This window comes from Salvelinus fontinalis, chromosome 22 (assembly GCF_029448725.1).
Source record: "Salvelinus fontinalis isolate EN_2023a chromosome 22, ASM2944872v1, whole genome shotgun sequence".
Taxonomy (NCBI): Eukaryota; Metazoa; Chordata; class Actinopteri; order Salmoniformes; family Salmonidae; genus Salvelinus; species Salvelinus fontinalis.
Genome location: NC_074686.1, coordinates 29,395,418 through 29,408,499, shown reverse-complemented (window position 1 = coordinate 29,408,499; position 13,082 = coordinate 29,395,418). Strand labels below are relative to the sequence as shown.

The 13,082-nt window shown below is 42.4% G+C and overlaps 1 protein-coding gene across 3 annotated transcripts in view; it reads left to right on the top strand.

Moving 5' to 3' along the window:
* Nucleotides 1-1,869: 1,869 nt before the first annotated feature.
* Nucleotides 1,870-13,082, top strand: part of LOC129820161 (adenylyl cyclase-associated protein 2-like) — a 47,386-nt gene continuing 36,173 nt past the window's right edge. For 2 of the 3 annotated variants that reach the window (XM_055877110.1, XM_055877112.1), the window contains exon 1: nucleotides 2,211-2,324. The gene's annotated coding sequence lies outside the window, so the exon portion shown is untranslated. Of the gene's footprint in view, nucleotides 2,128-2,210; nucleotides 2,325-13,082 lie in introns of those variants that run through there. The other variant, XM_055877111.1, reaches the window with a different exon arrangement.

Here is a 13,082-nt window from a genome sequence, read left to right as displayed (position 1 = left end):
GCCTCTCCACCATTTTAGCCGGGCCGTCGATGACATGGGACAAGCATTGACCTCACACTCAAACAAACCTGTCTGGAAGCAGAGAGTTAGAGAATGGAGTCCTCTGGGAAAGCATACAAATAATTCAGAAGCTTTCTAATCAATAATAGATGCCAAGAGGCCTGGACGCTGGCTGCCAAGACATACCTCCCTAACCTCACCTCCCCTAACCTGGCATGGAGGCAGCATGGGCTGTGTCCCATTGGGCCCTGACCAAAGTAGTGCACTGCATAGGGAACAGGCTGCCATTTGGAACACAAATGGTCTATTTCAGCCTGCAGTGTAACTAGACGATGGCCAGCCAGGCCCAGGCAGCTGCCATGACACAGCAGAGATAGGCCTTTCGCATGACATCACTACGGCTTCCATGGCATCTGACGTCCGCCATGATGGAATTCAGAGGCAGGTTGTTAATTGGGATATGACAGTCAGGGAGTAGAAGGAGCCGTTAACATGATCAGGGTCACGGTGAATAGCCCCGTTGAAACTTGCCCTCACTTTTATTTGAGTTGATGTGAACTAATGGTGTGGCTGTTGAACAAGTTGAGGAGACTAAATTACTTGGCGTTACCTTAGATTGTAAACTGTCATGGTCAGAACATATAGATTAAATGGTTGTAAAGATGGGGAAAGGTCTGTCCGTAATAAAGAGATGCTCTGCTTTTTTAACACCACACCAAAAAGCAAGTTCAGAAGGCTCAAGTTTTGTCTAATCTTGATTAGCGTCGTGGGGTCCAGTGCTGCAAGGAAAGACCTAGTTAAGCTGCAGCTGGCCCAGAACAGAGCGGCACGTCTTGCTCTTCATTGTAATCAGAGGGCTGATATAAATACTATGCCTGTCTCTCTTGGCTTAAAGTAGAGGAGAGACTGACTGCATCACTTCTTTTAATAAGAAACATTAATGTTTTGAAAATTCCAAATTGTTTGCATAGTCAATTTACACACAGCTCTGACACACACACTTACCCCACCAGACATGCCACCAAGGGTCTTTTCACAGTCCCCAAATCCAGAACAAAATTTCAAGAAAGCATACAGTATTATATAGAGCCATTATTGCATGGAACTCTGTTCCAACTCCGTTCCATCTTATATTACTCAAATAAACAGCAAACCTGGTTTAAAAAAACAGATAAAGCAACACCTCATGGCACAACGCCTCTCCTCTATTTGGCCTAGATAGTTTGTGTGTATGCATTAATATGTAGGCTATGTGTACCTTTAAAAAAATGTATGTAGGGGTCTGTCCTTGACCTGTTGTGGTGGTTGTGGTGGTGGTTGTGGTAATGAAGATGATGATAGCAGTGGTGGTGGTGTTGATAATGATGGTGTCGGTAGTGGTTGTGGGGATGATGATGATGATGTGTCGGTGGTGGTTGTGGTTGTGGTGGTGATGATGATGATGATGATGATGATGATAATGATGATGATGATGATGATGATGATGATGATGATGATGACGATAGTAGTGGGGGTGGGGATGGGGATGGTGTCGGTGGTGGTGGTGGTTGTGGTGATGATGGTGTTGGTGGTGGTTGTGGTGATGATGATGATAGTAGTGGTGATGATGATGGTGTCGGTGGTAGTTGTGGTAGTTGTGGTGATGATGATGGTGTCGGTGGTGGTTGTGGTGATAATGATGATGGTAGTGATGGTGGTGATGATGATGACAAGCTTTTAGAATTTGATTGTCCACCCAGCACTATGGAGAAACTAGGCTATAGTGCTTTCTCCCTTGACTCATGGGCAAGTCCATTGCTAGCCTGCCTACACAACATTAGACTTCAATTAGACATTCCATATTTAGGTGTCTGGGGCTCCCATTACTGCTTCTCAAGACCAGGCAGTGGAGCAGAGAAAGATTGGAGTCACCAACTGGTACTTTGCCAGTGGTCCACTTAATCCACAGTTTTCTCAGGTTCACCAATGTTACTTAATTTAGAAGTCCCGGAAACGCAGAGTTAGCTGCGCGATTGACTGACAAGGGAGGCTGGGTACATCGGAATACCCAGGAACAAATCTTGCCGGGATATTACAAAAGCGAAAGAAAACACTACGCCAGGATTTGATAGGGACCTTTAGTCGAAGGTAAATATGTTACTTTGTTGGTTAGTTTGTTTTCAACCGAATGTAATGTTTTTGACGAGATGGGAACGGGAGGGAGTGGTGCAGGGAGGTGGGGGCCAGGGCAGTACGTTTGTAGCTGGCTCAGCCTCATTGAAACGCGTGCGGTTATTCTATTCGCTGTGTTGGCAGGAGAAAAGAAGACACCGATAACCACAAAGGTCTGAACAATCGCCCTTTTCATATTCTTTGTGTGCGGTCTGTGTGTCTTGTGTTTGTGTTTTTTTTATGGCTAGTTACATCATTGCGTATTCGCGGCGTTTCAGTGTTTTCCAGAAAACGGGTGAGGCGTCAAATAGGCTACCGTTACTGTTAGACTATAATAATTTCTAACTTGATTTCATAAATGTATGTCGATGTCATTGCAATTGGTGTATGTGATAACGGTAGCCTATACAATGTAGCATGCCAATGATGCAGGATGAAACTGGAAAGATGACATGTCAACATAGTTGTATTATTATTATGGTGTAATGTGTGGCGCCGAGTCCATAATCGCTTTTAATATGCCTATGTTATGTGATGCTAATCTCATACCTACTTTCTATGTGATGTGAGGACACATAAACACAACATACTATACTTCTCACACAGAATCAGTGCACCTGTGTCACACCAACCTTGAATGAACCTTTTCAGGAACACTATGAATGTTGACACAGTTTAATGCTGTCCAAAACAGTATGTGCTTCACAAAGATTCATGTCTAGAAATATTATTTCACTGATTGACAATTTTTCAATTCTCACATGTAAGCCTTTCTGATTATGTTCATATTCTCAAATGTACTATTCATAAGCCTTATAACTATAAGAGTTTCCAGATCTCCAGGTAGAAGGCCGATCATCATGTCTAAGAAATAGATGGTCCTTAGCCCAGAGACCTTTGGGGCCTATCAAGCACCAACCATAGAACCTTCAGACTTAGAATAGATGACAGTATATCACCAACACTCACTTGAAGCAGGGGCTCAATATAGCTCTGAGATCAGATACGCAGGGCATAGAGTTTATGAGACCCCATGGGGATCTGGAAGTAAAATGCCATTCTCATTTCAGTAGAATAATAACACATCCCCAATGTCTGCTTTCACAGCTGTTGGGTCTAAATCCCTCCCCATTGGTCAGACAATTTTTAGGTGCTTTTTTTGCTATGAAAACAATATTTCTTACTGTGCCTCCAGTATATAATGATCTAAATCTCTAAACCTCAGGGTTGCGGGTTCAAATCCTGTGCTGGCTCTCCCTCAATCACTGTATACAAGTAACTTATTGTAACACTGTATAGCTGGAGTCCAACAGCGAAAGAGCTATAAATTTCATTCCCCATGCAATTTCGATCGCCATGGATTCTTTGGCCAACTCAGTGGTGAAGAGATGCTAATCAAGTCATACTGTGCCAGATTCTAGCTGTTGCTTTCACAAAATTTTTAATTTGAATGTTTTCAACATTCAACAGGGAAAACTATGAATAGAACTTGGGAAAATAGTGTCAGACTGTACTCTGTTCAATTGTCAGCGTCGTGTGTATAGGTGGCAGGGAAGTCAGGCGCAGGAGAATCAAACTGAGTGTAATGGAGTTATTTAATAATAATAATAATAATGAGCGAAACATACTCCAAACATTAAATGTAACAAATAACAAAATGGGTACGAGGACCCGTCGCGCACCAATGACAAAAGATATACAACACTGACATACAAACAATTTCTCACAAAGACATGAGGGGAAACAGAGGGTTAAATACACAACAGGTAATGAATGGGATTGAAACCAGGTGTGTATGAAGACAAGACAAAACCAATGGAAAATGAAAAATGGATCAATGATGGCTAGAAGACCGATGACGTCGACCGCCGAGCACCGCCGACCGCCGAGCACCGCCCGAACAAGGAGAGGCTTTGACTTCGGCAGAAGTCGTGACATCAATAGCACGTTGCAAGGCTTGTCAAATGTTTCTATTTAAAACAAAGCACATCTTGATATTTGGAATAGGATTTTAATTTGATCACCATGTTGTTGCAAGAAGTGCAAACTTGTAGTGTATTTAAGCTTAAAAAAAAAAAAAACTTAATGTGTCCTAACAAATGTGTCAACCCCTAAACAAATATCCATAATTCACATAATAATTCACATTTCCTGTTGCTGAAGGATTCTTTTCCTGATGTGAGAAACTGGTCAAATTAAGATCCTACATCTGTACACCCTTTGATCAGATATTCAGTATTATGTGTGCCAGTGAGCACTGGTCTAAGATCAGCTTTCCCTACATTTGACCTTATCTCAACCATTGGAACACAAGCACAAAAATGGATTCAAGATCAGTACTTAGAACACCTCCCTCTAACAGTCATTACCCTACACAGTTCATATTTATACACAGTTGAAGTCGGAAGTTTACATACACCTTAGCTAAATATATTTAAACTCAGGTTTTCACAATTCCTGACATTTAATCCTGGTAAAAATTCCCTTTCTTAGGTTAGTTAAGATCACCACTTTATTTTAAGAATGCGAAATCTCAGAATAGCAGTAGAGAGAAGGATTTATTTCAGCTTTTATTTCTTTCATCACATTCCCAGTGGTTCAGAAGTTTACATACACTCAATTAGTATTTGGTAGCATTGCCTTCAAATTGTTTAACTTGGGTCAAACATTTTGGGTACCCTTCCACAAGATTCCCACAATAAGTTGGGTGAATTTTGGCCCATTCCTAATTATAGAGCTGGTGTAACTGAGTCAGGTTTGTAGGCCTCCTTGCTCGCACACGCTTTTTCAGTTCTGCCCACAAATGTTTTATAGGATTGAGGTCAGGGCTTTGTGATGGCCACTCCAATACCTTGACTTTGTTGTCCTTAAGCCATTTTGCCACAACTTTGGAAGTTTGCTTCGGGTCATTGTCCATTTGGAAGATCCATTTGCGACCAAGCTTTAACTTCCTGACTGATGTCTTGAGATGTTGCTTCAATATATCCACATAATTTTCCATCCTCATGATGCCAGCTATTTTGTGAAGTGCACCAGTCCCTCCTGCAGCAAAGCACCCCCACAACATGATGCTGCCACCCTCGTGCTTCACAGTTGGGATGGTGTTCTTTGGCTTGCAAGCTTCCCTCTTTTTCCTCCAAACATAACGATGGTCATTATGGCCAAACAGTTCAGACCAGAGGACATTTCTCCAAAAAGTACGATCTTTGTCCCCATGTGCAGTTGCAAACCATAGTCTGACTTTTTTATGGCGGTTTTGGAGCAGTGGCTTCTTCCTTGCTGAGCGGCCTTTCAGGTTATGTCGATATAGGACTCATTTTAATGTGGATATAGATACCTTTGTACCCGTTTCCTCCAACATCTTCACGAGGTCCTTTGCTGTTGTTGTGGGATTGATTTGCACTTTTCTCACAAAAGTACGTCCATCTCTAGGAGACAGAATGTGTCTCCTTCCTGAGCGATATGACGCCTGCGTGGTCCCATGGTGTTTATACTTGCGTACCATTGTTTGTACAGATGAATGTGGTACCTTCAGGCATTTGGAAATTGCTCCCAAGGATGAACCAGACTTGTGGAGGTCTCCAATTTTTTTCCCGAGGTCTTTGATTTCTTTTGATTTTCCCATGATGTCAAGCAAAGAGGCACTGATTTTGAAGGTAGGCCTTGAAATACATCCACAGGTACACCTCCAATTGACTCAAATGATGTCAATTAGCCTATCAGAAGCTTCTAAAGCCATGACATCATTTTCTGGAATTTTCCAAGCTGTTTAAAGGCACAGTCAACTTATTTTATGTAAACGTCTGACCCACTGGAATTGTGATACATTGAATGATAAGTGAAATAATCTGTCTGTAAACAATTGTTGGAAATATTACTTGTCATGCACAAAGTAGATGTCCTAACCGACTTGTCAAAACTATAGTGTGTTAACAACAAATTTGTGGGGTGGTTGAAAAATGAGTTTTAATGACTCCAACCTAAGTGTATGTAAACTTCCGACTTCAACTGTATATTTTAAGGAGTCACTTTGATGAAGTTACATTGCCATAACACATTTGTTTTTAACAATATATAGATAAATATATCTTGTTATTTATTTATTTATATATATATATATATATATAACATCTTTCAACTTACACTGTCTTCCAAGAGTGTCTGAATATCTCTCAAACATCCAGTTTGAAAACCTCAAACCAAATCTTAAACTGACTCTAGGGCCCTGTACTGTCTGGCAGCCCACATAAATATACAGTGAAGCCCATGTTAGACATTTGGCACTGCTGAGAGAATTCTCTAGTGTAATTAATAGATTACGCCCAGGCTGCACCTCCCGTCCACCACCAATGACTTAGTGAATTCACAGGACTGCCGGTTTGAGTCCTGCTGCAGGCTACAGCTCACTGATGAATGCTAGCTGCTAGGTGCTACTGTAGCAGATGTCCTAATATTTCTATATTTCTTAATTCCTTTCTTTTACTTTTACATTTGTGTGTATCGTTGTGTATTGTTAGATATTACTATACTGTTGGAGCTAGGAACGCAAGCATTTTGCTACACCCGCAAGAACATCTGCTCAACACGTATGCGACCAATACGATTTGATTTGATTTTAGCTAGGAGGAAGGCCGAGGCATTGGTCTGAAACACTGTTCTGCTTCTTATTTAAGTACCGGTGAGGGATGTTAATATGTTGAAGTGCAGGTGATGTCGGGAGACACAGCACAGCTCATCTGGACTGAACTTGACTTTCCTGTGATAAGTGTAGAAGTGTGAGTGTTTGTGTGTCTGTCATTCTGTTGTGTGTGCATTGACCATTTTTGCACTAACTCTTTTGACTCCACCTACACTGCTGCTACTGTTTATTATCTATCCTGTTGCCTAGTCAGTCACTTTATCCTATATGTACATACATTATATAAACAAAAGTGTGTGAACACCCCATAATTAGTGGATTCGGCTATTTCAGCCACACCTGTGTATAAAATCGAGCACACAGCCATGCAATCTCCATAGACAAACATTGTCAGTAGAATGGCCTTACTGAAGAGCTCAGTGACTTTTAACGTGGCACCGTCATATGATGCCACCTTTCCAACCAGTAAGTTTGTCAAATATCTGCCCTGCTAGAGCTGCCCCGGTCAACTGTAAGTGCTGTTTTTGTGAAGTGGAAACGTCTAGGAGCAACAACGCTCAGCCATGAAGTGGTAGGCCACACAAGCTCACAGAAAGGGACTGCCAAGTGCTGAAGCGCATAAAAATCATCTGTCCTCGGTTGCAACACTCACACAAGCCTAAGTTCACCATGCGCAATGCCAAGCGTCGGCTGGAATGGTGTAAAGCTCGCCGACTATGGAGCAGTGGAAACCCATTCTCTGGAGTGATGAATCACGCGTCACCATCTGGCAGTCGGACGGACAAATCGGGGTTTGGCGGAATCCAGGAAAACGCTACTTGCCCCAATCCATAGTGCCAACTGTAAAGTTTGGTGGAGTAGGAATAATTGTCTGGGGCTGTTTTTCATGTTTCGGGCTAGGCCCCTTAGTTCCAGGGAAGGAAAGCTTAACGCTACAGCATAGAATGACATTCTAGACGATTCTGTGCTTCCAACTTTGTGACAACAGTTTGGGGAAGGCCCTTTCCTGTTTCAGCATGACAATGTCCCAGTGCACAAAGCGAGGTCCATATAGAAATGGTTTGTCGAGATTGGTGTGGAAGAACTTGACTGACCTGCAAAGAGCACTGACCTCAACCCCACCGAACACCTTTTGGATGAATTGGAATGCTGACTGCGAGCCAAGCCTAATCGCCATCAATGCCTGACCTCACTAATGCTCTTGTGGCTGAATGGAGCATATCACTGTAGGAATGTTCCAAAATCTAGTGGAAAGCCTTCCCAGAAGAGTGGAGGCTGTTATAGCAGCAAAGGGGGGACCAACTCCATATTAATGCCCATGACCTTGGAATGAGACAATCAGGTGTCCACATACTTTTGGTAATGTGGTGTATCTACCTCAATTACCTCGTACCCCTGCACATAAACACTGTACTGGTACCTCGTGTATTTAGCCAAGTTCTCATCAACTCAGTACTGGTACGTTGTGTTTATAGCCAAGTTCTCATCAACTCAGTACTGGTACGTTGTGTTTATAGCCAAGTTATCATCAACTCAGTACTGGTACCTCGTGTATATAGCCAAGTTATCATCAACTCAGTACTGGTACCTCGTGTATATAGCCAAGTTATCATCAACTCAGTACTGGTACCTCGTGTATATAGCCATGTTATCATCAACTCAGTACTGGTACCTCGTGTATATAGCCAAGTTATCATCAACTCAGTACTGGTACCTCGTGTATATAGCCAAGTTATCATCAACTCAGTACTGGTACCTCGTGTATATAGCCAAGTTATCATCAACTCAGTACTGGTACCTCGTGTATATAGCCAAGTTATCATCAACTCAGTACTGGTACCTCGTGTATATAGCCAAGTTATCATCAACTCAGTACTGGTACCTCGTGTATATAGCCAAGTTATCATCAACTCAGTACTGGTACCTCGTGTATATAGCCAAGTTATCATCAACTCAGTACTGGTACCTCGTGTATATAGCCAAGTTATCATCAACTCAGTACTGGTACGTTGTGTTTATAGCCAAGTTCTCATCAACTCAGTACTGGTACGTTGTGTTTATAGCCAAGTTATCATCAACTCAGTACTGGTACCTCGTGTATATAGCCAAGTTATCATCAACTCAGTACTGGTACCTCGTGTATATAGCCAAGTTATCATCAACTCAGTACTGGTACCTCGTGTATATAGCCATGTTATCATCAACTCAGTACTGGTACCTCGTGTATATAGCCATGTTATCATCAACTCAGTACTGGTACCTCGTGTATATAGCCAAGTTATCATCAACTCAGTACTGGTACCTCGTGTATATAGCCAAGTTATCATCAACTCAGTACTGGTACCTCGTGTATATAGCCAAGTTATCATCAACTCAGTACTGGTACCTCGTGTATATAGCCAAGTTATCATCAACTCAGTACTGGTACCTCGTGTATATAGCCAAGTTATCATCAACTCAGTACTGGTACCTCGTGTATATAGCCAAGTTATCATCAACTCAGTACTGGTACCTCGTGTATATAGCCAAGTTATCATCAACTCAGTACTGGTACGTTGTGTTTATAGCCAAGTTATCATCAACTCAGTACTGGTACCTCGTGTATATAGCCAAGTTATCATCAACTCAGTACTGGTACCTCGTGTATACAGCCAAGTTATCATCAACTCAGTACTGGTACCTCGTGTATACAGCCATGTTATCATCAACTCAGTACTGGTACCTCGTGTATACAGCCATGTTATCATCAACTCAGTACTGGTACCTCGTGTATACAGCCATGTTATCGTTACTCAGTGTGTAGTTATTCTTTGTGTTATTCTTTTTCTATTATTTCTATTATTTTAGTTAGGAAGGGCCCGTAAGTAAGCATTTCACTGTTAGTCTACACCTCTTGTTTACGAAGCATGTGATAAATAACATTTGGATTTGAAGTGTGTGTATTTGCAATTGTCTTTGTTCATGTGATCGTGCATGTGTCCTTCCAATCGTGTTCGTGTGTGTGTGTGTGTGTGTGTGTGTGTGTTAGAAGGGCTAATAATCCAGTCTGTGTGACAGTGACATCACTGGTGCAGATCCCTGCATGGGGATGGCTTCCTAACGCAGTCAGGCGAATGGCCTGGCCAGTGAGGCCAATCTCCACTGATAACAACCAGATCAGGTGACCAGATTGATAATGTTTCTCCTCGACAAAGAGAGGGAAGAACTTCTATGAGTCCCAAATGGCACCCTATCCCCAGACCCCTGTATAGTGCACTACTTTTGACCATAGAGTTCCGATCAAAAATAGTGCACTATACACATCTAGCATAGACCCCACTACGGTAGGCTACACGCAAATGAAAGTATTAAAAGCTGTGTGTGCTGTTATGTTCTGTTTATTTCAGCCTCACTGCTTTACGTAATGGATTGAGTATGCTTGAAATGCACCCTTCTTTCCTTCTATCCTTCTTTCCTTTCTAACCTTCCTTGATCACTGGTGTTTGAAGCCTGAATGAATGAAAGTAGAGAAGGAAATGAAAGATGAAGTAATGTGTACTGTAGTTTTTACTTCCCCTGTTCATTCAGATAACTGATACAGAGGATAAGTAACTGGACAGGGCTGGATGAACATTTCTATCAAGTCACAGATCCATCTTCTACACTTGGCCTCCTGTCAGTCTCCCTCTACCTTATCTTTTCTGTGTCCCAAATGGTTCCCTACTCCCTGTATAATGCACTACTTTTGACCAGGTTACCATTTAGGACATGGCTCGTATCTTTGTAATGTACACAATGTTCAGATAGATGGCTACATCCTTAGAATAAAGTAAACCCTTACCCTAGCTCTCCACTAAAACCTGACCCCAAACCCTCTTCTGCATCTGTACAAATCATATGTATCTGTAAGCATTGTATAATTCGGATGAATAATGACGTGGATGGAGTCAACTGCACTAGAAATAACTTTTGATGTATTCAATCTATTACGTAAAGCAGTCGGGCTGAAATAGACAGAACAGAACAGCACACACAGCTTGTAATACTTTCCTTTGTGTGTAGCCTACCGTAGTGGGGTCTATGCCTGATTTATAACGTCTTGGAGAATGACACAAGTTTGGAATAAAAACACCTCGAGTGGAATGGGATTCTCGCTTCTTCAGAAGTCTGTGAATAAAAGTCAGACAGTATATATTTACTCTGTACTGTCACCTTTGTGACTTAGTTTGTCGACCCCTCTAACAGATATCTTAGCGCTGCCGCTGTTCCTGTCCCTGAATAATCTAATAGCTAGTGACATTCCAGTAGATGGAGCAGCATCCAGCTGTAGGTGTGGCTCTGTGGCTGGGGGCCTGACAACTGAACTGACCCTCCTTCAGACCTGGGGCCTTACAACTGAACTGACCCTCCTTCAGACCTGGGGCCTGACAACTGAACTGACCCTCCTTCAGACCTGGGGCCTGACAACTGAACTGACCCTCCTTCAGACCTGGGGCCTGACAACTGAACTGACCTTCCTTCAGACCTGGGGCCTGACAACTGAACTGACCCTCCTTCAGACCTGGGGCCTGACAACTGAACTGACCCTCCTTCAGACCTGGGGCCTGACAACTGAACTGACCCTCCTTCAGACCTGGGGCCTGACAACTGAACTGACCCTCCTTCAGACCTGGGGCCTGACAACTGAACTGACCCTCCTTCAGACCTGGGGCCTGACAACTGAACTGACCCTCCTTCAGACCTGGGGCCAGACAACTGAACTGACCCTCCTTCAGACCTGGGGCCTGACAACTGAACTGACCCTCCTTCAGACCTGGGGCCTGACAACTGAACTGACCCTCCTTCAGACCTGGGGCCTGACAACTGAACTGACCCTCCTTCAGACCTGGGGCCTGACAACTGAACTGACCCTCCTTCAGACCTGGGGCCTGGCAACTGAACTGACCCTCCTTCAGACCTGGGTGCAAATTCTATTCGAAATCTTTCAAATACTTTTGAGCGTTTGTTGCTCTAGCCTGCCTGGAGTGCCGGATAGGTGGAGTTTACAGGCTACTATTCTATTGGTTCATTAACTCAGGCATACTCAATCAACAGGAATCAGCCATGACCAATGACCCATGTCATGATCAGTGGTGTAAAAACACCTATGTCGTTTTTTGAGGTATCTGTACTTTACTTTACTATTTATATTTCGGACAACTTTTACTTTTACTTCACTACATTCCTAAATAAAATAATGTACTTTTTACTCCATAAATTTTCCCTGACACCCAAAAGTACTCGTTACATTTTGAATGCTTAGCAGGACAGGAAAATGGTCCAAGTCAAGCACTTATCAAGAGAAAATCCCTGGTCATCCCTACTGCCTCTGATCTGGCAGACTCACTAATGCTTTAAAAAAAAAAATGTTTGGGGGTAATTATAACTTTCTTATATTTCTTTATTATTTATTATTATTATTTATTTGAAACAAATATATATTTATTTTTTAGGGGGTGCTTTGTTTGTAATTTATGTCTGAATGTTGGAGAGTACCCCTGGCTATCTGTCAATTTCAAAAAACAAGAAAATTGTGTGATCTGGTTTGCTTAATATAAGGAATTTGAAATGAAGTTATTTTTACTTTTACTCAAGTATGACAATTGGGTACTTTGTCCACCACTGGTCATGATACACGTATGGTGTGCATGATGTGATATGATTGATGGGTAGCAAAAGTTGAGGTCCAGAAGATAAACTCTGACTGCATCCCAAATGTGTCACGCGCTGACCGTAGAGATCCTTTTTATGTCTCTATTTTGGCTGGTCAGGGCGTGAGTTGGGGTGGGCATTCTATGTCTGGTGTTCTATGTTGTCTATTTCTTTGTGTTTGGCCGTGTGTGGTTCTGAATCAGAGGCAGCTGTCTATCGTTGTCTCTGATTGAGAACCATACTTAGGTAGCCTTTTCCCACCTGTGTTTGTGGGTAGTTATTTTCTGTTTAGTGTTTTTCGTCACCTTACAGAACTGTTTGTTTGTCATGTTGTTTTGTTAGAGTGTTCATATTTATTAAAATAACGTATTATGAATACTTACCACTCTGCACCTTGGTCCTCTTCTCCTTCTCCTGATGACGTTCATTACAAAATGGCCCTCAATTTATTTCCTTTTTAAGGCTCATAAGGCCCTGGCTACAGCTCCAGTGCTGGACATATCAAGGCTCAGTGACAGGACCAGCTCTGGCTACAGCTCCAGTGCTGGACATATCAAGGCTCAGTGACAGAACCAGCTCTGGCTACAGCTCCAGTGCTGGACATATCAAGGCTCAGTGACAG